Source organism: Capsicum annuum, chromosome 8 (assembly GCF_002878395.1).
Source record: "Capsicum annuum cultivar UCD-10X-F1 chromosome 8, UCD10Xv1.1, whole genome shotgun sequence".
NCBI classification, from domain to species: Eukaryota; Viridiplantae; Streptophyta; class Magnoliopsida; order Solanales; family Solanaceae; genus Capsicum; species Capsicum annuum.
In genome coordinates this window covers 150,452,399-150,476,468 of record NC_061118.1, presented here as the reverse complement: position 1 = coordinate 150,476,468, position 24,070 = coordinate 150,452,399, and the positions used below count along the sequence as shown (strand labels likewise).

At 34.5% G+C, this 24,070-nt stretch overlaps 2 long non-coding RNA genes and 1 pseudogene across 3 annotated transcripts; all 3 read left to right on the top strand.

Moving 5' to 3' along the window:
* Nucleotides 1-24,070, top strand: part of LOC107879294 — a 71,368-nt pseudogene that overhangs the window by 30,781 nt on the left and 16,517 nt on the right.
* On the top strand, nt 14,183-15,482 carry LOC124885266. The gene is made up of 3 exons (XR_007043585.1): nt 14,183-14,376; nt 14,474-14,476; nt 15,412-15,482. It is a non-coding gene; the product is annotated as an uncharacterized LOC124885266 (long non-coding RNA).
* Nucleotides 17,695-23,050, top strand: LOC107879293. 2 transcript variants are annotated; one of them, XR_007043584.1, is made up of 10 exons: nt 17,695-18,887; nt 19,012-19,053; nt 20,201-20,278; nt 20,733-20,819; nt 21,002-21,036; nt 21,188-21,289; nt 22,038-22,118; nt 22,241-22,329; nt 22,429-22,482; nt 22,794-23,050. It is a non-coding gene; the product is annotated as an uncharacterized LOC107879293 (long non-coding RNA). The 2 variants fall into 2 exon arrangements; XR_007043583.1 differs by lacking the exons at nt 17,695-18,887; nt 19,012-19,053 and adding an exon at nt 19,636-20,000.

Sequence of the window (24,070 nt, the reverse complement as noted above, 5' to 3'; positions counted from 1 at the left end):
CAAATTAATTAGATTAAATTGAGTTAGAAATTAGTTAATATTGACAATTATTTTAATAAAAAATATATGCAAAGTTTTGTAATTGATATACATATATTGGTTACAAAAACAACGAACACTGACTTCTACTTTAGCCATAAATATATTTTAAAATTTACAACATTAAATTTAAAGAACTTGAGTCTATATATTATGATCATAAAATTGATTCTAATTAATTAAAATTAATTAGTTGATTGTATAGTTTTATTACAACAATTTCGTACATCATTTATTTAATAAAAATACATATAATTAATTGATTGAGTTTGTGCAATCTACTATGATCTTATTAATTCAAATAAAATTATTTTTAAATGGTAAGTTTGAATTATAAAAATAAAGGAAATTATTGTATGACTTTAGCATTTCTTACGTATTAAAAAAGATTTATAGACAAAAAGATGTCATGCCTCAAAATAATTAAATTTGAACTATTTTAGTAAAACAATAAAAGATTAAATTTAAGAAAATCTGTAATTGAGAAAAAAATAATTGTTACCTAATTTGAGTTTTTAGCAAATTATAAAGATAATTAAATAATCAATTAACTATAATCAAATTATAAATTTATAAGAAATTTTTGAGAAATAAATCAGCAATTAGGAAAAAAATAATCGTTACCTGTTAAAAATTATTCCCAAAATTATAAAGGTAATTAATATCAATTTGATATAATCAAACTATAAGAATATGAGAAATTCATGGGATTAAATTTTTGAAATTATAAAGGTAATTAATATCAATTGTTTCCATATTTGAATCCTTTATGTAATTGTAGATTAATTAAATATAATCAAGCTATAAAATTAGGACAAATTTATGGTTAGCAAATATATAATATTAATAATAATTGTATTGTTATCAAACTAATTAGATTAAATTGTGGTAAAAATCAGTTAATATTGACCATTATTGTAATAAAGAATATATGCAAAGTTCCGTAATTGATATACACATATTGATTAAAAAAAACAACAAACGTTGACTACTACTTTAGCCAAAAATATATTTTTAAATTTACAGCATTAAATTTAAGGAACTTTAGTCTATATATTATGATCATAAAATTTAATCTAATTAAGTGAAATTAATTATTTGATTGTGTAGTCTTATTACAATTATATCATACTTTATTTCTTTAATGGAAATATATTTCATATATTAACTGATTTTGTACAATCTACTATGATCTTATTAATTCAAATGAAACAATTTTTAAATGGTAAGTTTAGACTATAAAAAGAAAGGAGATTATTGTATGATTTTAGTATTTCTTATGTTTTAAAAAAAGATCTAGAGATAAAATAAATACAATATTACAATATTTTTGGGTTATTTAATTAATTTATCACATTTCAAAATATTGTTTATATCAATTCAGTGATGTTTATATGGAAAAGTTAAATTTTGAAAAAATAAATATCTTAAATTTCATAATTTAGGTTAATTTGTGTGCTAATTTTAAAAAGTTAATTTATAGTTTATATTTTATTTCAATTATATGGAAAATTTGACCTCATATGGCTATTTATAGCCATTGAATAACACAAAATATTTGTTACACTTTTCTTCTCTCTCTCTCATGGGTATTTCTCAAGTTTTTCATTATGAGTATGTAAATATTCACTTGCTATATTTCTGGATCCTTGTAAATATTCACTTGCCATATACAGATCCTTGTAAATATTTACTTGCAATTTACAGATCCTTGTTAGTTGTATATATGCATTGTACGATGATGAATGAAAGACACAGAAAAAAAAGTTTTCTCCATTCTAGTCTTTTGCTATTTTTACATTTAAAGAAAAAATGACAAGAATCCTACAGATTCTGACAACCTTTTGCCGGCTCTTACTCTTTCAACTCTTTGATTCAGTAATTTCTCTTTTTTTTTTTTATTATTTAGAATGATTATTTGTTTTATCAGAAGGATTTGATAAGTTCTTTGAATTGTTCTCATGCTATTTGTTTGTGGGGTATTTTATTAATTTTTAGTAGAAGACTAGTAGTAAATAGTTTCGTGTTATGTCTCTTCTGGCAGTAGTATTAGTATATATTTTTCTTTTCTACTTGTTGTATCGTATACCTTTGTTTTCTTACTTGCTACTGTTGTTAATATCCTCGTGTGTTTTCTTTCCTTGCCGAGGATTTATGGGAAACAAATTTTCTACTTGCCAAGGTAGGTGTTACATATGTTGTTGTTGAAGAAGAAGCATGTAGAAAGAGAGATGTTTTTCTTTGTCTCATAGGTATTTAGTTAGCTTGCAGTATTTTCATGAATGGATAATGATTTGTGAGTGGTTGTTTATGAGTGTTTTGCTTTGTCCTTTGAAATCTCATGGACACTAGTTTGATTCATGTACAGTCTCCATACATAGAGATGATGAAGAACAACTTCTTCTTTTCTCGATCATCAACTAATGATGCAAACAAGACCTCTCCACCACCATTAAAGTCTAAGGAAGTTTCTTCTTAGAGGAGTGTTTCATTGTCATCTGGATCCTTCTATGACAGTGGGTCAGGCAAAAAGAATTTCACGGATCTGAGCAAATCTCCCCATGGTCACAGTAAGAAAGTTCATCCTAAGAAATCTGGTCGTGATTCAAGCCGGTATGCATATTATTTTGCTGTAGCTTCCTTTTTCACACTTAAACTGATGTTTTAATTTGCGTTTGCTTGTCCAAAGTAATGACAAATGTTTCTTCACGGCAGAGACCTTAGCGCTCCAGTATTGATTTGGACTATTAGAAGATTGATAAAGGAGAAGGTACAAATGGCTTCTGAAGTTTCAAGCGTGCTATAGAATCAAGTTGCTAAAACGGCTTCTGCTAAGGAAGAAGCCAGCATATTACAGGCAGAACTAGATTCACGGACACGAAGATTGGAGACAGAAAAGAATGAGTTACAATTAGTACTGGAAAAGGAGTTGGATAGAAGATCCAGCGATTGGTCTCTAAAACTTGAGAAATACCAAATTGAACAGCATAGACTCCGTGAAAGGGTGAGGGAGCTTGTAGAGCAGAATGTCTCTCTACAAAGGGAAGTCTCTTCATTTAATGAGAAGAAAGTAGATAATAGAATCAAGATGTCATTTTCGGAGAAACACCTTGAAGATTTATTTAAGAGAATAGAGCAAGTGTCAGAGAAGAATCAAAATCTAAGGCAGAAGCTCACTCAGTTACAAGCGGAATATCGAGTAGCTCAAGACAATAGAGATTATGTCCGGGAAAACTACCACGAAAAGGTTAAAGAGCTTAAATCAAAGACTTTGCTGAAAACTGTGTTAAGGGAGAAGCTCTATTCCGAGGAGATGGACATAAAGCAACTTCAGCCTGATCTAACCACAACAGTTAGAGGTAACAACATTCTCAAATGTGAAGTACAAAATTAATTGGACTCTCTTTTTTATGCCACACCCAAGTTGAAATATCTCGAGCTTTAGGTAAGTAGGCAATGTTAAGATCTCGTTGCAACGGAATAGTTTTTATTTTTCAACTTTGGATACCTCGTCTTTATATATGATAGCCTGTTCGCATGTTACTCTCTCTGCATTAGCTTTCTACTTCTACTTGATTTTAGGTTCATCTTTGTTCCATCTGAAGTTCATGGTTTTCTTTATGAACTTGTATATATGAGTTGCTGACATGTGGTAGTCTTCTGTGAAATGTCTGATCGCCTTAATGTGTAATCACTTGAACCAACCAAGAACATGATAAACTTTGTGATATCCTCAAACCCATTGATCTGATTGTGCTTTGATATGGTAAAGTTACCCGAAGGGGTTTCGGTAAGTTTGCTCGTTCATCTGACTTAATTCTTGGACAAGGTCACGAGTTATCTATTGTGAATTTTAACAGTTAAAAAGGATTCATGATTTGGTTGAACTTTTAGGCTATGAGTTTATTTTAAATTTCTGATGAAATATTATTGGTGATCTTTGTGTCTTTCTTGTTTTTCATGGTTTACGGTTGATTCTAGCAGGTGCTAAAAAAGGACGGAAATATCAACCAGCTCACTAATGATTTGGAAGAATGCATGAAGGAACTTGGCATTGTGAAGGCAATACTACCAAAAGTGTTTCAAGAGAGGGATTTCATGTGGGAGGAAGTTAAGAGCTACAGTGAGATGAACATGTTGTTGAATTATGAGATTAACATGTTGAAAAGGAAGGTAGATACTCTCGATGAAGACTTTCTTATGAAACAGGTCAAATCACAATCTTGAAAGACTCGATAGGCAAACCTTTCAACCTTCTTGCAAGTCCTGATTCTCTGTTGGAGTGATGGATGCTAAATGGCCAAACTACAATTCATATTTTGTTCATTGACTATAGTGTTCATACTTCTAGTATACTTACTGGTTTTACTCTTATTCTTTCCCCGCTTTGATACTTGTTAAATAGATAGTTTGCTTCTTTCTTTTGTAACCTTTTTGAATCTCCAATTGTAAACATTTCTTTTACTTGCCGGTGATCAAGACAATGAACTTTTTTTCTTCATTTGGTTTTGTAAGTGTTGGCTGTTTTTTGTCTTATGAATTATTTATTGAGGATTGGTTCTACCATTTTCTTCTCGTCTCTGAGATAGAGGTATGGTTTGCATATATTCTGCCCGAATATACATCGGGTATGTTGTTGCTGTTGTATGGAGATTGTGTGTATAATAACAATCGTATATTTGATGTCGGGTCATCCACACTTTCATTCCATGCAAGGGAAAGGTCATTAACCTTACTGAGTTGGTTGTCACTGGGTAGCTACAAAAAAGTACTTGTCTAACTGGGCACTTCATGTTCAGTTTGTGCATATATTAAGTAACGTCCAAATTTTTAACCATATAACTTTACCTCAAAATGGTGCATGGACCAGAGCTGCTTTTAAATCTAGTCGGTTAGCAGACTCTTCTATTTGATCTACAATCAAATTCCTGTTTTGTCTCAGTACATTTGATTCTGTTGTGCTTATTCACACATGGTTTATACCAAGTATGTGAGACACATACAGAAGCCTCTAGTTTCATCTTCTTTATATAGTTTTAAACTTCATTTGACTTGCTATGAGGGAGTTCCACCCTGCCCTCTGATCATTCTTTCGATACCCTCTTTCATTTGCCTCTACCATGTTTTAAATTTTCCTTCTAGTACTTGATGTTTCACCTGCCACATTAAATGTTGTTTGTACATTTTTAAACTATATACTGCGTTCAATTTCAAAAAACGAAAAAAACTATGCACTACATTGTAGAACATTTTGATAATCTTTTAGTATGTCAGTATGTTCTTTATGTTTATGCTTACATCAAGCAGGCACAATTATTATGAAGGTGGAATTGGTTTTTGTACCATTTTTCTTTTGCGTGTAACTTCTGAAGTTATTTGGGATCCATTATTTATATGTCAATGAGAGTCTTTGATGACTTTCCTGATAATGTTTATGCTTACATCAAGCAGACATAGTTATTATAAAGGTGGAATTGGTTTCTGTACCATTTTACTTTTGTGTGTAACTTCTGAAGTTATTTGGGATCCATCATTTATATATCAAGGAGAGTTTTTGATGTCTTTCCAGATATTAAACCTGTCATTTTTTCTTTAACATGTCTAATCTCCTGTATACCCAAATTACCACAAAAACTTAAACGAACCACACTGGGATGATCCCCAACCTCCATGGCATGCCCCGCTGACTTTCTGATCTTCAATGATGCAAACAATTTCCCTTCAAGAACTTGTACTTACCTAATTCCTAGTAAGACAATCTTAGAATCTTCTATGCTGAAAGATGCCTATTAGTGGTTAGTTTTTTTTGCCAGGAGGTTGCATTGGAAGGTACAACCATACATGATATTGGTAAAACCAGCAAGCACCATATTTTTTTGAAAATGATAGCATATATACTATGTGGGTAATATTTTCTTTAAAAAAATGAGCCTCTCTATGCTTTACAAGGCCTCCAAAGTTGCAAAATGGATTCAGCACCCTCTACAAGAAACTCTTAACATCAAAACAATAAGTTGTCTGATCTTATCTGCACAAGAATGATGAGCATTGTGTTCATTTTGGAGCCTGTCCCTAAGCCCGTCTAGACTTATCCTTATATTCATTGCCTTCTATTTGCTTGTTATCTTTGTTCTTGCTAGAACCTACATTTGAGAAGCTTGTGTTGTTGTCTCAAGTTAATGTTTAAGTTTTCTTTCCTTACTGCAGTGCATCAAAATTTGACTTGTAGTGCTGCTGAAAATGTTGGAACTGCTGCAAAACCTAATGGCATAATGCATGAACCTGTACGTGCTGATAGACCCAATGCATTCAATAACAACAGCTCATCTGTTCTCTCTTGCATACAAACAACAGTTGATATTCCTTCTCAAATAGCAGGTCCATCCACATTTGAGTTCCCAGACCATGCTCTTGTTAGGCCTGGGCGTGAAGGTGTTAGAGTGGGTGAAAGTCCCACATTATTGGGGAGTGAACTGTCGGTCTTCTTATATGGACTTGAGCAATCCACCCCTCATGTGCTAGCTTTTGGGGTTGAGTTAGGCCCAAGATCCTTTCTTTACACAATCAACCATCTTTTCTTACATTGGAAATAGACAGAGCAGCTGTAAAGAATGTTTTCAACCTGAAGAGGATCAGGTGGGTAGAACCTGGGAGCATTAAAAAAGTACTAAGCAGCTGGAATGGGGATGTAAATGTAATAAAGGAGGAGAGATGGAAAATTGTTTAACATATGTATGGTGGACAGTTTGGACAGAAAGAAACAAGGGTTGTTTTGAGGATGTCCAGAAGATCAACAAGAATAGTTTAGCACTTCTTTATTTTTGGTGTAAACATGATGATTAGCTCTAACAGAAGACATCATTGATGTGCTAGACTGTTTATAGGCAATAGAAAGACAGAGTAAGACATAATACTTTTTGAAGGGGGACATCATTCTTGTTGGCTAGGGATTTGAACAAAGATAGGAAGAGTTCTATATAAAGGACATGGATGACGAATATGACAACTCTTTTTTTGGATGGAACATAATTTTTGTTATAAGATATGGAAGATAGGCCAAAATGTTCTCAACTAACAGACTTTTAAAATTAAGAGCCAAAGAACGCTAAACAATGGGTGTAACTCAAATCAATTTGAATAAAAGGAATACTAACTCTGAGAGAACAAAACACACTCTCCAGTAGTCCAGTAAAAATAGTAGATCTTAAAATCCCACTTCTAAGCAAATTAATTTAAATGCTGCTTTAGATTAGAAAGTCACCTTGTTATATTATGTGTTCAGTGGGTTCTCATTTATACTGCTCATCATATTTTCTGCACTATCTTTTCAACATTTTCTCTGAACTCTATAATTTACTCTTCTTCACTTTGAACTTGGGCTCTGCAGGGCTCTGCATCTTGGAATTCTATATGTTGGTTCACTTGTAGTACTTCTTGTGTATTCTATCCTGTATGGTCTGACAGCAAAGGAATCAAACTAGCTTGGGGCAACAACATCAGCTGCCATGATAATCCTTGGTAGTTCATTTCCTACATATATCTGTCTCCTTTTCTAACTCGTATTGTGAAATAATTTCTTATTTCTTTGTGGAAAGTAATGAATTCACTACCTTTTCATCCAATCAAATTGGAACTTGGGATCTTGCTTGTATGGTTTTTAGCTTCTGAAAAGTTGAGTTGTTGTACTTTTTGTTGCCGGTACATCTCGGGGGTTCCTGGTCTGTTTTGGAGTTCATTACTGGTTTATTGTTAACCCATGCTAATTCATTTTCTTCCATAATCAAGTCTTCTTATACTTGTGTCATATGTATCCCTTTTAATATTATTTGGTGAATAGAAACTTCTAATCTTTTGTTATCAAAAAAATATCTTCTAATCTTTTACTGCAACAATTTTGTTTCAGGTACTCTGGACATTATATTAGTTATGCAGTTGTAGCATCTGTTCTGTTGGGTGTTACTGTTTCACGGCATTTATTAGTTACAGACCCATTAGCAGCTAGATGAGATGCCTTGAAGAGCACAATTATCTGCCTTAGAGAAGTTTCCGCAGAAAAGACCAAAATAGGTCCGCAAGCTCTTTTGAGGGGTGTGGCTCAAGTGTCAAACGCAGTAGTAGTGCTGATGCTGGTCATCTTGGTAATGCAACTGTGCCTTGCACTGGTGATGGCAGTACCTTGAATAACATTGAGGGGATTAATAGTGATAAGAGTAGAGATAGTGGAAGACCAAGTCTAGCTCTACGTAGTAGTTCTGTCGTTCAGTTGTTCAAGAGCCTAAGTAGGATCATCATATGTTGACAGAAATTTAAAGCATAATAGTTCATTGGTTGTTTGTTCTAGCAGTGGCCTTGAAAGCCAAGGCGGTGATTCTAGTACATCCACTTCTTCAAACCAACAGATACTGGACTTGAATTTGGCACTTGCATTTCAAAAAAAGTTGAGTGATCCCAGGATTACATCTATGTTAAAGCGGAAAGGAAGACACACTGATCTTGAATTAGCTAATTTATTGCAAGATGAAGGGCTTGATCCTAATTTTGCAGTGGTGCTGAAGGAGAATGGATTGGACCCAATGATTCTAGCCTTGTTGTAGAGAAATAGTTTGGACGCTGATCGAGAACATCACGACAGTAACCCTCCTGTCACTGATTCAAATGATGTTGAGGATGTGTTACCTAATCATATTTCATTCTCGGAAGAACTTAGACTCCAAGGATTAGGAAAGTGGGTTCAACGTTGTAGAGTAATGTCGTATCATATAGCAGGAACTCTAGAGCAAGCATGGCTTCTTTTTAGTTTAATCTTCATTCTTGAAACCGTCGTTGTGGCTATCTTCCTACCAAAGACAATAAAACTTTTGAATGCTACACACCAACAGGTAAGAAATGCATTAGTACTTTTAAAGTTCAGTTTAGTGTATTTAGAGTACGGTGCAGCTAAAATGTACTCCATATGGTTGTATTTTCCATTTTCTAACAAATTTTGTAACACCCCGCATTTTGGACGAGAACGAAAATCGTCATTTTCTTTACGTAAAGGTTCCAAAAGCCATAAATCCAATGCAATTTTAGTGTGTTAATAAATTATGTAGTGTGGAAACCTATTTGAGCATGAATTGAGATCATAGAGGTCCCCAAGCTCAAGGACAAGTTGAAAGTTTTCCTATTGTTCGAATTTTAGTGAGCGTTGAAACTTAGGTCAATTTCAATTGACCATTACTCTTTGTATATATTGAATTAGAGTGTCCTTTATATATCAAATGAAACGTATTCGAATTATCTTTCCAACGATACCAACTTTGCAAAATTCTGACACCCAAGGAAGAAGTTATGTCTTTGCAAAGTTGAGTGTGTCGTGCAACATAAGGTGTGTGACGCACACCCTAACCTATGGCATAAGGTGTGCGATGCACACCCTAACTTATGCCATAAGGTGTGCGACACACAACCTAATGTGTGCAATAAAGAGTGCGCCGCACAACCTATATTATGCGATAATGTTTGCACCGCATATATTATTACTCAAGTGACTTAAACACTCCATTTTTGGGGCAAAATGGTCCTTTTCCCACCCTTATTTAGCCATAAAAACAAAATTCAGTTCCCAAAATACCCAAAAATACACCTTCATTCATCAAAATTGCTCAAGAACTCTCCTTAGGATTTTAAAATAAAAAACCAAGCAACTCAAGATTCAACCGTGAGTTTTTGAAACTAATTGCATATTTGGAATTCCCAAAACGTAGGCTTCAAGAAGCAGATATTATCTTCGCATATAGAAGTACGTGGGGTTATCTCAAAAATCTCATGGGCTTAAAAATTCATGTTTTAAAAATGGGAGTTTTGAAATTATGAATATAATCCAGTTTTAAACGTTTTATGATATTCATTTGGTCTTTAGGCCTATTCTCAAAGTGGTTTGATATATGTATATGCATGTATTCCGAAAAGATGTTAACTTGAGAGGATGAATTATATGAAATCCCTCTTTTTATATGATCTCGTTTTAAATTCTCATATGATGTGAAATGTTTGAAATCATCTTGAAAAGCGTGACATGAAATATTTTGAAAATGGTCATGGTTTCGACTTGCAATGAGAGGGTTGTTATGTTGAAATATGATGAATATAATGGTTTCATGAAAGAATGATGTGATATTGATGGCTTGCAAGTCGGATATGATGATACCCTAAATAATAAGATATGTGATTGAATTAAATAGAGTTTGATGCATTGATTTTACATGAGATAGGTGGATGCCCGAAGAAGGCGTTTGAGTGTAAGGGCTCCTCGCTGGAAACCGTGTTTGCCGACATGGGGATTTGGTACCAGGATAAGTGATCTTATGTACTTGACTTTATGTCAATCCCAATTTGGGACTATGGTTAGGAGCCCAGGCTAAGTGATCTTGGGCACTACTAACTTTATTGGGTCGAGACACCCTGCTGTGTGTTCTTGTGTGTCTTTCCCTCACTTATAATCTAATCTCGACGGCAACCGAGATTTGACAGTTGGTGTAAATGTTATATGTAGGGTATTCCACCTAGCTCAGCTGCATTACATTGTTGTTGAAAACTATTACATTATGCCCATGTGTTTTTAAATGATTTGATATGGAACTGCTTTATAATGGCTCTCACCTATATTTGGAAAAAAATATTACATTTTGTTTTTGGTTTCTCTGCGTACTAGTACTTTTGTATTGACCCTCTTCCCTCCCAGGTTTAGAGGCATAGTATAGGGGTCCAGATAACTAGTAGATCTCTTCCGACAGATTTACAGAATCAAGTGGTGAGCCTTCTATATTTCGGAAGGCCTGATGTCTGTCAGTTCATTTATCATTTAGTAGTTTTAGGTCTACTGGGGACCTTGTCCCAGTTTTCAGACAGTAATTTGTTTCAGTCATGTATTAGAGATTTCGCAGACGGTTGTTCAGATGTCGATATACATTATGGGACATTAATTCCCCTTTGTTGATTTCATTTGATTTATGACCATATTTTTCACATTATTGTGTATCTTACGCATATCTTATTATCATATGAATTATGTACATGATTACCAAATAGATAGGGGTGTTTTGAGCCTTCATGGTTAGAATGCTCGTCACGGCCAGGGCCCCGGTTTGGGTCGTGACAAACTTGGTATCAAAGCACAGTTCATAGTCTCAGGGTGTCTGTGAAATCGCGTCGGGTAGAGTCTTGTTTATGGGTGTGTAGCGCGTCATACTTATAAGCAGGAGGCTACTAGGCATTTAGGAATGTATCTCTTTCTTCATGTTCTAGTTCATGCAATAGAGTCAGAATGTTCCTCTTTCATACTCTAATTTGTGCTATGGTGTCGCCCATACAAAAGTAAAAAAAAGTCATCCCCAATTCTTTCCTTACTCTAATGTCCCAGATATGTCTCATTATTGAGGTGATTCAAGTGCAGAAATTTAGAATCTAAATGGTATGGTCCTTTCTGATTGAACCATATAAGAGTTAAAATTTGTGCAAGGACTTGAGAAGAGTCCGTTAGTGCTTCAATGTGTATTGATTCCGATGTAAACATTGATCCTGATTGAATCATGCTTTTCAGCTTGAGGTATTAATTGCATGTAGTCCTCTTCAAATTTATGTTACAAATGTCTTGCTTAAGGGGGGGATGTTGTGTAGTAGAATGTTGGAACTATATTTCCACCCGAATTGTAGTATGCGTCAAAGTGTTGTTGTCGGACCTATTGGTAGTGAAATTAGACCAAGAATTTGGTGATGTGAAGTCACAAAGTTAGAAGTCAGAGCGAGGGTGACTTTGTGTAAATGAATATTTTGGTTGAATAATCGATGGACTAGCATAGTTTGTTGCATTTTTCAGTAGTGATAGATGATTGGTACAGGACTACCAATCTGTTTGCATGAGATTGAGTTGGTAAAGAGGTGATTTTTCCTTGTGTGTTAGTTTAGTAGAAGGTAGAGAAGGAGTTGTTAGTTAGGGTGATTTCTCGATTGCTTGAAGTGTGAAAATGGCTATATTAGCCAGTAAGTTGTAAGTATAGACTCATGGTTATTAGTGGAATTTGAAGGTAGTCTAAATGTATGTTTTGGTAAGTAAGTATGAGGTGAGAAATCCGTATAAGTAAAAAAAATTGTATGGGGTTATAATATAAGATTAAGGTTGATCATGTCTATTATGTAACTTTACCCCTGACCTTCTTTTCGTTAATAATTGTAAACTAGTACTACTTATGAGAAGGTATGTAGTGATTTTTTAGGCGCTTGTATAGTATGTCCCAAATTTTATGAACTAGCATAGTTTGTTGCATTTTTCAGTAGTGATAGATGATTGGTACAGGACTATGTGCTTGAATTTAATGTAGAATGTGGTGGTAAAAATAGTGGCATGAGATTAATGATGTATGTTTTGTGGGAAAAAATTAGTAGGCTTGATGTGTTAAAATAGTACGTTCTAATGAGGTATGAAAAGAAAGACCGTAAGGTCAAGATCAATTATTTGTTGTTTGGAAGTTCTAGTGTACTAGTGTTTCTTAATGTCTATTTCATGGTATCCAAGTGAGAATCATGCATAAGGTTGGGTTGTAAAATCATGTTTAGCACTAAACATTAAGTTTTGAACAATTGATCTCCATGAAGGTGGATGTGATGATTTCTTGGTTAATGATACTAGTTTTATAGAAGTAATCTAATAGGCTTGAACGATATATGCAAGAGCTTAAGTTTATTTGATTCGTAGTGAAGTATGATGTTACATATATAATGTAGAAGTATGCCCAAGGTGATCTGAGGTTGCGGTATTTTCTAAGACTACTACACGTTTTGTGTGACGAGTGGTACCGTTGAGTTGCTAGGTGGAGAAGGACTAGTTAGATGGTATATGGTGTTCTCAATAGCCAAGTTAAGGAGTTTTGATTGATAGTGTTTAGCCTTTTTATATGATCTTGATTCTCATGGTAGAGAGATGTAAGTTTAGAGTCGCGATATTGGTAGGCTATGTCAGAAGTAGTATGATTCATTGAAGGCTTGGTGATATCCATGTTGAGTGGTAGATTCTAAGTTTGAGTTTTTGAAGGTTGAACTAATAGAAATAAGAGTTAAAGCACTAGAGGGTATGCCCTCCAACTTTGGGGATACCTATGAAGACCCAAAGTTAGTAAGTATGCAAGTATTATATAATGACTACTGGGTCTATAGAATGATAAAGTGTATCTCAGAAGGTAGTATTAACAGTGGGTTTTCCACTTTCAGGTGTAGTCATTCTGGTTAAGTGCCATGATATGCATGTATAGTAGTTTTCGAGACCCAAGAGTGCAATGAGTGTTCTTCAGTTTAGAGTCTAGTAAGGGATCTCCCAAACTTAATATGATGGCTTGAAGCTAAGGGGGAGATGATAGAGCGAATAACCAAGTCAGGCTTTCAGATTCTAGTAGTGATGTCAGTATGACATAGAACATCAGAAGGGAAGAGTGAGGCTCAACCCATTCTGGTCTCAGTATTTTTCAGTTATCCTAATAACTACTCATACCTCACGTTTCAGTTCCATCATCATAGTTTTGTATTAACAGACGTTCTTCTTTACACCCGAAGAAAAGATACTTAGGCCATCAGTAGCTGTTGAACCTAAGCCATAAGGTAAAGATGCTTATCATTTTGTCCATTCTTGTCTAACGCTGTGATAGGTCATCTATTTCCTATCTCTCTTTATTCTCGTTTCAAGCTTTCTATTTATTAGATGAAGAAAAGGGTTTCATGTTACTATGTGGTTTGGCTTCAAAATTCTTGCCTTGTCTTTCAAATCAATTTAGGGAGTTGCACATGGATACAAGCTTTCAACATTGATTGGAAAATTAACTAAATATGATTGAAAAGTAGCTATATTCTGACTTCATCTGTTCTTCCTTGCATGGATATTGGTCCTGCTATACCTCCTCTGGCTGGTCCCGCTCCCGGTGCTATTCCATCCATGTTACTGCAGGTAAAGTTATGGATGCTTAGGGGAGGGATAAATGACTTTTGAATGTAGAGACATTATGATAACTATTTTCCCCACATCTTTAGCAGTTCCAGCCTATGCTTCTAGCCCAGCAGGCACAACCTTATGGTTTCGGGCCATCTCAACAATTTATGCCACTTGGAAATGCAAATGTTGTGATGTATCAACCTTCTCAAATCCAATTTCCTCAACCTATGCAACAGGTTACTGGTAGACCTGTAGTAGGAATGCATAGTATGCCTCAGGGACCACCTATTCCCCATGATTTTCAGCGAAATCTTCCGATGTTAAATAACCACATGCCTGGTTCTAGTGGCCCAAATTTACCTCTTTCTTCTTCATATAATGTAAGGCCTTGGGAAGATCTTTTGTGGTTATTGTCAATCAGTTTCCGATGTTCTATTCCTATATTGATGAATTATATTTTGTTATTGTCTTTAACAGCAGGTAAATGCAGATTTTTCTGGCTCCCAGTATCAGACACAGATAAATGATCAAAGGTTTCCATCAGGGGTTCAACCCTGGATTCCAATAAGTAATCATAATGTGAATTCTGCGACAACTATGCAGAAGACTGAAGAATTAGCAGCTCCCTTGGTTGTTCTGGTGAGAATAAAATGTGTTTTATTGTACCCGTTTTGCATAAATATTGTCAACAAGTAACATGCTTAATGGGTTAATGGGTGTGTGTTGACTGAGAGAGTCAACATTTGAATTCAACGATAGTTTTTGGTAAGCAAATTAAGATTCCAGTGAACAATAAAGGTGTAAAACTGTGGTATACAAGAAAAGAAGCTCGGCAAAAATATCATTTTCATTCAGATCCAATCTTTTTACCACTTTTTGTTCTCCAGATAGAAAAAAGAGCATGCCGATTTGGATTTCCGAAATTCTTGCTTTTGGATTATATTCACATAGGTTACTCATATGAATAGGTTAATGTCTGCATCACAAACACTTAATGTATTTTCTATGAACAAGTGGTGGATATGTTGGCCCCCTCACTGCTAAGAAATCCCTCAAGTATCCACATCTAGTGCTTTGTACATCATTCTGCTTCCATTAGCACTGGAGATAATAGGCCCCTTTGTTTCAGTCCTCTTTGTCAAAGTTATCATATGGGCTACCGTTCACCGCTACCAAATTCTACCGGACTGTTGATCAGCAGAACTTGATACACCTCTACCGATAACTTCATTTTGACCCCATTTCTCTATTATCATACATATTTTACATGTGGCTAAATGGTAGTAGGTATTGCTATTTTCAGCATCTTTTATGATCATTAGGCCAATTATGGTTGCTAATGTTGTCATATTTCCTATGGCTTTATTACTCCAACCAATTAATAACATTCTTACAATTCTTGAATTGATTTTTAGATACTATTATAATAGAAGGACAAGAATCTTTACCTGGGAGAAACCTCGAGAGCTGATGACAGAAATGGAGGTGAGGTCTCGTGTCATCGAGATTTTTATGGGTGGTTTTATCCAGTTTCCTGTGCTTATCAATGAAAAAAGAAGTACACAATTCTTTTTCTATGAAGCTTCGTAGAACCACTTTTTCTTTCCTAAAGTATATGTGATTTCTGTTGAAAGTTTGTTTAGCGAGCAGATTTCCTCGATCTTACTATACTATGTAGGCTTCATTTGGGATTTGCATTGACCTTTTATTTCCAATATAGTTCTAAAATATTTTATATTTAACACTATTGTTCTAAAAAATGTGTTTAAGCATACACGACAGGATTATATTTGGTCTAGTTTAAACAATTTTATTTACTTTCTGATTAATGTAATGTTATTGTAACTCTATGGCGATATGGAGAGAGGAAACTTGATATAATATTGCGCTTCACACTTCTCATTCTGGTTTACAGAATAATAGTTTGGCTGGTTGTACACTTGCACCCAAGAGTGTGACCTAGTGGTCAATGAAATAGATTGAGAACCATGAGGTCTCAAGTTTAATTTCCAAGAGAGATAAAAACACTAGGTGATTTCTTACCATCTTTCCAAGCCTTGATGGACAAATTTACCCAGTATCTGTGCTGGTGGGAGGTAGCAGTACCTGGTGTAACTAGTCAAGGAGCAAGCTGGCCCAAACACGACGGTTATCAAAGAATGTTTGGTTGGTTGTGAGGGACATGTATTAACGGACCAACAATTGGAGCTGTAAGGAAGTTTGAACATTTATATTCTTTTCTTTTTGAGATAAACAGTTCTTTTTCGGAGATATTACTTTGTATTCGTCAGCGTTAAGGTTATGCTAGCAGTCCAAAAGAAATGAAAAATAATGAAAATAATGAGAGGATTCAAAGAGATCTACCACCTGTTATGCATCCTGTACACATTGGCCCTTAAACAAAAAACAAAAATCTACAATGCTATTCCATTTAACTTTCTGAATGGAATTATATTTATCTTCAAAATACCTTCAACTTTTCTCGCTCCATACAGCCCACCAAATACAAGGAAGGATTGTTGTCCCCCATTTCTTCAAACTCTTGCTAATCCCCTCTAATCCAACAGCTCAACAGATTGTTGTGTGTCCTTTGATAGTCCACTTTACTTCAACTCAATAGATCTGGTATGTGTTCTGGCATGGTCCACTTTACTTCTATTAAACTAAAGGTGTCAAATGGGCGGGGTTGGCTAGATTTGGGCGGATCAAAGAGGTCTAAGTTAATAAATGGGCGGGTTATTAACCCGCCCCAAAGCTACTTGGGCTGAAATGGGTTGGGTTGAAATGCTCTAAAATGCGGGTCATAACCCAACCCACCCAATTTGAACTCAGATTTAATTGCTTTATTTGTTATTTTATAAACTTTTAGTACTCGAAAAATTATTATCTTTTTTTTTAACTTGGTAACTTTGTATTATATCACACAGTACATGGGTTGTACTGAAACCTTTATATACAAGAGTACTCCTAAATCGATTGTTCTATATCTAAATTTAGTCTAGAACATCAATTATCGAGGCAGTATCATTAGAGTATAGTTGATTACACCAAAAACATAAAAGCAAAATGCAGTTGAGTTTAACCTTCTGCACACTATTCTCTATGCTCTCAAAACATTTAGAATTCCTTTCTTTCCATATAGTCCACCATATAGCACTAGGGATAATTCTTCATCTGCCTCTGTCCTTCGCATGTACACCTGCTTCTCCCAGTATATTGAAGTCTCGGATACTTTCCTAGGCATTGTCCTGGAAATGCCTTTTAGTCTTAAGACGATTCTCCAAAGTTGTTGGGTGTACTTACAATGTAGAAATACATGGTTAACCGTCTCTAAAGTTTCTCCACAGAGGAAACATCTTGAGCACAAGGTTTTCCCTTTCTTCATGACATTATCTTATGTAAGAACTACTTCCTTGGTCAGTAACCAGAAAAAGACAAAGTAGGTATCCTACTTTTCCATATTTGCTTCCATGGCCATCTTGGATCTGGGTGATTTATTTGGTTCATCATCTTGTAGGCTTTGTTGACACTGAACATTCTTTTTTAATTTCCCATCCACCATAGTACATCCTTCACTGTCTGCAGTCCATTGAATAAGTCCACAGTATTAAAAAATTCAACTACTCTCATTACTTCCCGGTCATTAAGTTGCCTTCTGAAATTGAAGTTCCACCCATGTGGTGTCCATAATTCTGCTATAGTCCTCTATTTAAACAATACCAAGTTGTAGATATCTGGAAAAATCACTTCCATATTCCCATCCTCATGTCAATTATCCTTCCAGAAACTAGTCTTGTTTCCATCCATCACTTTAACCTTTGAGTTGCTTTTAACTTCATTCCACTAGTGTCTAATAGATCTAATAGATCTCTAGAGGCTAACCCCGTAGGTGTGTTCACATCATTAGTCATCCATCTATATTCTTTAGGATATTTAGCCCCAATCACTTTCCTCCATAGCTGCTGGTTATTGTTTGCATATTTCCACAACCATTTCATCATGAGAGCCTTACTTTGAATTTTCAGGTTCTTTATCCCCAACCCTCTAGTCTTCTTGTCAATTGTCCACCACAGAGAGCACTGCCATTTTTTCTCGCATATCTTTGTTCCTTATTCTATCTCTCCTAGTACGCCCACACACCAATATCAACATCCTCATTTCTGCTGCATTTATCTTTTGAAAATGCGAGCTCCGGACCAGCCAAACACTCTGCCCCATGCAAGCTAGCTAGTATAACAACCAATTTATAAATTTACCTTTGAGTTTATTTTAACAAAATTCTTATACATCGCATGCTAGTTACTAGATCTTTTGCAAGAGCTAATTGGGAAAAAAAATACATGTTCAGAAATTGATTCATCGAAAAAAAGCATAACTGTAGTTTATGAGTTTCAAACGTGTCCAAATGGAAAAAAAATTATGGGGGGGCTGTGTTGAGTATGGAACTTAGAACCTCAGTGCAGGATTTAAACACCCTTACTGTCACACTCAGTCTTGTTTTTTGTGGCAAGGGTGTTCATTAAAAAATACTCAGAAATGATAGAATTTGACCTATATATATACATATACAAAATGTGATTATCTGGCGAATGTTGTTCAGTTGATCACCTTTGGATAGCTATAGCTCAGTCGCATCTTGTCAATGTTTCCACCCTGCTTGTAGTTATATTCTACACAGTACATTCTAGTCCTTTTCCATGTGGGACATTATGTCATTCATATTCTAACACTTCCATCCAGTATTGTACTGCTGGAAGTTACTAATTTCTACTCTCAGGGTACTATTTATGTTCTGTTTTTTGACTTGACCTACTTTCATGCTATTTTCATTGGGACAGAGGGCAGACGCATCAACTGACTGGAGAGAATTTACAAGTCCTAAGAGAAGAAAGTGTGTAACTTATATATTTTCTTAGCGTCTTTCCAATTGTTCTTCTACAGTGGGTACTTTTGTGTGTTACTTGTGCAGAATGCTGATTGCTTTGTTTGTTTTCTGTACGTATTACTACAACAAGGTTACTAGAACGTCTAAATGGAGAATGCCTGATGAAGTCAAGGTAATGTTAGATTTAAATCCAATATGGGTTTGTTCCGTGCTTTAAATAGCATGATAAGAAGGGATTGTTCTGTGCTTTAAATAGCATGATAAGATGTGACAATATTCTGTTTTCTTGGATACTCTAGTTCTCATAAAATCTTTATGCATTCACAGTTGCTAGCATGATAAGAAGGGGCAATATTCTATTTTCTTGGATACTCTATTCTCATAAAGTTCAATTATTTATAAATTCACAGTTGGCTCATGAAAAGGACACCATTTCACACGCTTCTGATTTTAGATCCATTTCTGTTGTTAAAACATCATCCCCGGGTGCAGATGGTTCATTAGTCTCGGAAAACGGTGCTAAATCAAGCCCAATTGTTGTGTCACCAGCTACTAACTTACCAACTATTATGGCTTCAGTATCATCAAGTTTATCCGATAAGGTTTCTTCTCCGATGATTGAAACAGTCAAAATGAAGAATTCTTCAAAACCTGCTTTGCCAGCTGTTTTCAGATTTATATGTTATAAATTTGCCTCTGTTTTGTGTTGGTTCTTATTTGGAATTCAATTTTTCTTTAGTTCTGAGACTACTACAATTCAAGATGTAGTAGTGTATGGTGATGGATTTTCTTCAGAGAATAGAGAAGTACTTTGTCCTTCTAAAATACTTATGTGATTAGTTAATTACTACTGGTTACTGGTTAAAACACCAAGAAAGCTTTTCATAGCTGTTATGCTGGGTGTTGATCCAACAATTTTGTAGTGCAGTTGTTAGTCAACTCCTAATAGGTGAAGAATATGCTCCATTCCACTGAGGTTTGGTTTTGTCCTTTGTGCTTGGTGTTGTACCTAAAATGCAGAATGTTAAGAAAGATGCTGCAATAACTGAAATCGAAGGTGCTACTCCATCAGATGAGAAAACAGTCGAGCTAGGACCATTAGTTTATGAGAGCAAAGCGGTATAGTTGATTATTGCTTTTTGTCCCATTTAATGTATGTTCTCGAAATTTCTATTATTTCTATTTTAAGTATCTAATAAACTCTTTTGGAATCTGCAAATATTGGGTCTGATTGCACGTGGGATCAGGTTTATTACTTGACTGTTTTGTGCGTACCAAACAATTGAGGCAGATCATTTGACATGAATTGTATTTTTCAGGCCATGAGAGCAGTAATTAATGACCGGAGATATGGAGCTCTAAAATCCCTTTGTGAGCGGAAGCAAGCTTTTAATGAGGTATCTCTCCAAGTCGGCATTGGAATGGGTTAATTGCTGCTTCAATGTTTCAGCATACCGTATTGCAAAAAGATAGATTGTGTTTGATATCCAATTGTTTCATGTTTGTTGACTTAAATATTTTGGAAAATGTTTTCCAAATTAACTTATTTTTCTTAAATTTAAGGAAAATGAATTCCCTTCAAAAAGTAGGAAAAACATTTTCCAAAACTCTCTCTGAATCTTACTCTTAAGTTGAAATGTTTATACAACTCTCAAATGTATTTTTTGAAAAATATTTTTTTATCCACCAACGAAACACTAGAAAATATTTTCTGAAAAATGTTTTCCTTTCAACAACCAAACATAAGAAAACAAGTAAGAAACCAACTTGTTTTCTAGGAAAACATTTTCCTTCATACCAAACACACCCAAGGTCTATAGTGATCATTTTGAAGTTGTGTGTCTGTTCCAGTATTTGAGCCAAAAGAAAAAACTGGAAGCTGAAAAGAGGCGTGTTAAACAGAAAAAAGCTCGAGAACATTTCAGGATAATGTGAGAAGTAAGTGAAATTTTCTTTTGTGGGTGTCTTCCATTTGGTATATCATGATATTCACATTACCAGTTTCAAAAATAAAAAGATATTATCATAATATTCATGATGTATTAGAGACTGGTATTTGACTTGTTCAAAAGAATAAGTGGTATTTTTCACAACAATGTTCGTTGTTCTCAATCTTACAGGATTGCAAGGAGTTGTCACCATCGTCAAGATGGAGGTTTGTCTTTCACTTATAATTTTAAGTTGTCTACTGCTTGTTTTCTAATCTTGTTCATTGTTTGTATGTGTTTTGGTACCTTGAAGTTGATCCATTACTTGTGTAAGTTCCATTTGATCCACTAACTATTTGTTATTGATTATTCGGTAAGGCAATCTCCATATTCGAACATGATGAATGTTTTAAAGCTGTTGAGCAAGCTAAAGACCGTGAGGACCTTTTTGAAGATTATGTGGAGGAACTTGAGAAAAAGGTGAAGCTTCTTTTGCAGAACTTTCTTGTAAGCTTCTATATGTTAAAAACTAAGTGTGCGGACTGTAGTTTCCTTATATGGTCTTTGGCTCCTCACAAATTAAGTTAGCCTTTCATTTGAGATAGAAACAAGGTCCAATTTCTTAAACATGGTATTATAGGAAGATCTATCTTGATGTTAGCCTATTAGATGTTAGCCAACCTAGGTTAACTGATGCTACAAATGTCTAGTCATGGTGTGCGACTAATGTATGAGAATCCCAAACTAGTATGGTGTATGTTCTGTAGTTTCCTTATATGATCTTGGACAATCTTCACCACCTTACCTAGTTATCAAAGTTGAGTTAGGTGCTGGTCCACTTGATTAACAACATTCATTCCATTCCTTTCCTTTGCAGGATGTCTTTTAGTTTGTTCCCTTTTTTTGTTTTGCTTAAGGAGTAGAAAGAAGGAATGTTGTAGATATTCAACTTAAAATCTTGTGTTCTTTGAATACATTTTTAATGGCTTAAGGGTACAACATTTAAATTTGTTCACCATTGAATTCCAATTTAAAAAGACTTCCATGTATTGTATGTAATTTTTCTTGAAACTTGAAACTATGATATGCTTCTTCCTCTCCCCCCTCCGTCGTAAAATAGAAAAAGTTTTTCAATACTTTCATGCAAGTGTAGTTAAAGTCTCTTTGTAAATATTTTCTTCTTTATAGAGAAATTTTATTTTTTTTAGTTTGTACTGGATTTTATTAGGAGCATACAAAGGCATTGGAGGAGCAGAAGCGCAATAGAGTGGAGTACTTAGAATTTTTAAAATCCTGTGACTTTATTAAGGTATTTGTTCTAGTGGAATTAGCATCAGTTCCTAGATTATGTTTTTCTATTTCCAGGAGGTTTTTCTATTTCCAGGAGATAGAACTTTCATAGTTCTATTGTTGCTGACTTCTTTTGTTCAGGCCAGTAGCTAGTGGCGGAAAGTTCAGGACCGCTTGGAAACTGATGAAAGATGCTCCCGCCTTGAGAAAATCGCTTGGAGATTTTCCAGGTACTACTCATTTTCCTAATACATCATAAATAACTTTTTCCAAACATCTCATTTGTACACCTCAGTTTTAAAGTTATGTTTCAACCTTCTCTGTTTTAGGAATACATACGTGATTTAGAGAGCGAAGAGGAGGAGCAAAGGAAACTGCGGATGGTATATTGCTTATTAGACTCGGGGGTTAAAATTAAATTTATGTTTGGAGACTTTGATTTATCTCTTTCTCACTGGGCATACACCGTTGATTCAAATAAGGAAAGTTGTACGTAAAAATCGTGATGAGTTCCAAAAACTGATGGAAGAGCATGTTGCTTTGGGAATACTTAATGCAAAACTAACCAGCATGATTATTGCATCAAAGTTACTTTTTCTTTCTTGTGTTCAGTGAGTGATTACCTTCATGAGTTCCCATTTCGTCTTTTTGAATTTTTCATCCAATAATTTCCCTCTTTATTGTATGCTTGCAGATTAAAGATTTTGCTGCATATCTAGTTGTCTCATCAAATACTTCAGGATCAACAGCAAAATACTTACAGATGTTATGGATGAGCTGGAGAAACAGGTGAAATAGATTGCTAATAGGAGTATTGAATTGTGTCAACTATATTTGTTACACTAAGCCATATTTATAGACTTTACACTACAATCCCTTTTCATTTGCTTTCACTTAATGAAGGTGTAAATCTGAATGGTTAAGATATCATTCTATTAAGTGTTTTTTTTAAATATTCAACCTGTTAATACATCTTAATGAATCAAATGTTAAACAAAGTCTGAAAATCATTTAGATCCTCACTAAAAAGTTCAATTCATTAGGTAAAAAAAGGAAGTTAGTGCATTACTATATGGGAATATACTGGGTTTGTTGTTGTTGTTGTTGTAGTGCATTAAAGAATAGAACATACTTGGTAGGATAAAAGCATGAGATTGAGATTTGAGAGTTACCCCTCTGCTTGCTTTTTTTTTAAATAACACATATTTTGTTGAGATAAGAACAATGACGGGTTGTTCCTATTAAACATCTGTGTTGTTTCTCTTTATGCCAATTAGTTTCCACTTTTTTTTACTAGATAGTAGGTATTTAGGCTGATAGGAACGGTATTGTTGTAAACTTTTAAGTTAGGGGTCCCATGCTTTTAATGTAGTATAGATATAGATGATTCTTTCAGTCTAGCGAAGATGTATTAAATGCTACTTCACGGACAATTGTAATTGACTTCTCCTTCGTTGAATGCCATTAATGGTTATATTACCTTAATTGTTATAGTTTCTCGAGCAGAACAACTCTGAGAAGTGATCATCAAACTTCCATGTTTTCACGTAGTTTCTTTGACTTTCAAGGACTCCTTTAAAGTATCACACAACCACACCATTGTGTTTCAGCTAAGACTGCATTTGTTTTTATTAATATTCAGACATTTGAATCATTTTGAATGCACATTTGAATGGTTAAGATAATGTCTCTAGATCTGAAAACTAAATGATTAAGGTTGGGTGTTTCTCAATATCTGAATGTGCAAAATTTATATATCTCTAAATATAATATAATTATCTATTGGAATTTTTTTTAATTTAATGCAATTAAATTATTATTTGATTAAAAAAAGAAACATTTATGTTTGTTAGTGATAGTGGAGATGGTTTGTAATGGTGGTGGTGGTTTAATAAATTAATTGATATTAGGGATTAGTAATATTAGTGATGATAGTTGTGATAGTAGAGATAGTTGGCATTGTAGTAACTG